This window comes from Pseudophryne corroboree, unplaced genomic scaffold, assembly GCF_028390025.1.
Source record: "Pseudophryne corroboree isolate aPseCor3 unplaced genomic scaffold, aPseCor3.hap2 scaffold_1243, whole genome shotgun sequence".
Classification (NCBI taxonomy): Eukaryota; Metazoa; Chordata; class Amphibia; order Anura; family Myobatrachidae; genus Pseudophryne; species Pseudophryne corroboree.
In genome coordinates this window covers 132,381-135,336 of record NW_026967869.1, presented here as the reverse complement: position 1 = coordinate 135,336, position 2,956 = coordinate 132,381, and the positions used below count along the sequence as shown (strand labels likewise).

Sequence of the window (2,956 nt, the reverse complement as noted above, 5' to 3'; positions counted from 1 at the left end):
AGAGCTGTTTAATCACTCAATTGGATTTTTTTGCCAGCATATTTCTTTTTCTCTGCAACCCACTGCTAAATTGTGCTTCCTAGCTGTTTTTATAAAATCACTGAATCAAATCTAACTCTGATTACATCAGAGAAGTCTAAATACCTACCACCATAACAGGGGGTTTGAAATTTTGACTTGTCTACTTAAAGATCACCAAAATCTGATAACAAAGTCAATTACATCCCTGGGTGGGATTAAACCACCAACCTTTTGGTTAATAGCCATACACACTAACTGATTGCGCCACAGCGACACTTTGCAAAATTACTTACTGACAAAGGCTAATAAACAATCATCTAGAACGTTTCCTAGAAAAACTTTAAAAAGTCAATAATCTGGAGTGTTTTTGTAAGATGTTTCTGCCATCAACCAATGAAGAAACACATTGGTACTTTCCCATGATGAGTGAGTGCTTCAGGATCTCTTGCACTTACATGTGCAGCAGAGTACTGCAATGGAAGCATGCTGGGCCCATAACCCAGAGGTAGAAAGATTGAAACTATCCTCTGCTATATGCATTTTTTTTGTTAATTAAAGTAATCCAAAACTGGGATTGATATTTTTGCTCTTTTATTTTTACTTAAAGTACAATAACTTTTACCATTTTAATTTGTTTTAATAGTATATTGACAGTATTGTTTTCTTTCAAAAATTCACTTAATTTTCTTTTCTGTGTGCTAATTAGATATCACCTTGTTTTCACATTAAATAGACTTCCACATGAGAAAGCAGCAAGGATGCAGTGGCGTTAATGTTTCCTGGTGGTAGTGGGGTACTGTGTTTGTGCTTTCCTCTGGTCAGCTCTGGTAAAAGTCAGATTTCTTTGTCTCAGATCTTCCTCTAGCCTTGTACTTCTTTCGAGAGTTCCCTTGTGCTGCCTCAGTTGGATCTCCTTCACTTGACAGGGGGGTACCCGAGCAGCGACCCTCCCCAGCACTAGCCCAACTCCTACTTACCTGCCAGGTGAGATACTATGATCAGGAAGGTGCTTCTCCCAGGGAAAGGCTCACCCATTGCACTATGGGTGTGCTGCTCCTGCGATTTCCCCAAATGTGGGAAACTTGACTGCATAATTTGTGTTTCCCCTGGTCGGCTCTCGTATAATTCAGATCTCTTTGTCTCAGGTCTCTCTCCAGCCTAGTTTGCTGTCTGTTTCCACTTCTCTTTTCTTAAACCGCTCCCTTCTATGCCCTTGTGCACCTTAATTAAATCTAACTCTGATTACGTCAGAGAAGGCCAGGTACCCTACACCATAAGAGGGGGTTTGAAATTTTGACTTGTCTACTTAAAGATCACCAAAATCTGATCACAAGGTCAATTACATCACTGGGTGGGAACCTTTTGGTTAATAGCCCATGTAAGTGCAAGAGATCCTGAAGCACTCACTCATCATGGGAATGTACCAATGTGTTTCTTACAAAAATTCTCCAGATTATTGACTTTTTAAAGTTTTTCTAGGAAACGTTCTAGATGAATGCTTATTAGCCTTTGTCAGTATGTACTTTTGCAAAGTGTCGCTGTGGCGCAATCAGTTAGTGTGTATGGCTATTAACCTAAAGGTTGGTGATTCAATCCCACCCAGGGACGTAATAGACCTTGTTATCAGATTTTGGTGATCTTTAAGTAGACAAGTCAAAATTTCAAACCCCCTCTTATGGTGTAGGGTACCCGGCCTTCTCTGATGTAATCAGAATTAGATTTGATTAAGTAATTTTATAAAAAACAGCTAGGAAGCACAATTTAGCAGTGGGTTGCAGAGAAAAAAAATTATGCTGGCAGAAAAGTCCAATTGAGTGATTAAACAGCTCTTCATTTTCTGATTTTATGTTTATGCTAACAAATTTGCTCTCTGAAAAGTGTCCACAAAGCCAAGTCTCTGATTAACACCTTTGTAGGAATGGTTTTTCACCTATTACTGAATTAAACTTGCTTCATTGGAAAGGCAGCAAGATGCATCCTCATTTCAATGTCTACTGAAATAATACAGGTTGACACCAGGAAACATAAACGTCACTGCATCCTTGCTGCTTCCTCATGGGGAAGTCTGTTTAATGTGAAAACAAGGTGATATCTAATCAGCACACAGGTAAGGAATTAAGAAAATCTTTCTTTATGGGTGAAGATGTTTCTCACAAAATTGTTGCACCAAGGCATCATTGAAATTCAAGCTGGAAAGATGATTTTAATATATCACTTGTACATTTTGTACTGCTCTTCTGGTGACAATGTAGATTGTTTTTGTCAATTACCATTTTAATAATCGGGTAAAGAAAATTAATTGGATTTTTGAAAGAAAACAATACTGTCAATATACTATTAAAACAAATTAAAATGGTAAAAGTTATTGTACTTTAAGTAAAAATAAAAGAGCAAAAATATCAATCCCAGTTTTGGATTACTTTAATTAATAAAAACAATGCATATAGCAGAGGATAGTTTCAATCTGCCTACCTCTGGATTATGGACCCAGCATGCTTCCATTACAGTACTCTGCTGCACATGTAAGTGCAAGAGATCCTGAAGCACTCACTCATCATAGGAAAGTACCAATGTGTTTCTTCATTGGTTGATGGAAGAAACATCTTACAAAAACTCTCCACATTATTGACTTTTTAAAATGTTTCTAGGAAACGTTCTAGATGAATGCTTATTAGCCTTTGTCAGTATGTACTTTTGAAAAGTGTCGCTGTGGCGCAATCAGTTAGTGTATAAGGCTATTAACCAAAAGGTTGGTGGTTCAATCCCACCCAGGGACGTAATTGACCTTGTTATCAGATTTCGGTGATCTTTAAGTAGACAAGTCAAAATTTCAAACCCCCTCTTATGGTGTAGGGTACCTGGCCTTCTCTGATGTAATCAGAGTTAGATTTGATTAAGTGATTTTATAAAAAAAACAGCTAGGAAGCACAATTTA

General features: G+C 37.6%; 1 non-coding gene across 1 annotated transcript; it reads left to right on the top strand.

Moving 5' to 3' along the window:
* Positions 1 to 990: 990 nt before the first annotated feature.
* LOC134993075 (U1 spliceosomal RNA) lies at positions 991 to 1,153 on the top strand. The gene has a single exon (XR_010196966.1). It is a non-coding gene; the product is annotated as a U1 spliceosomal RNA (small nuclear RNA).
* Positions 1,154 to 2,956: the final 1,803 nt, after the last annotated feature.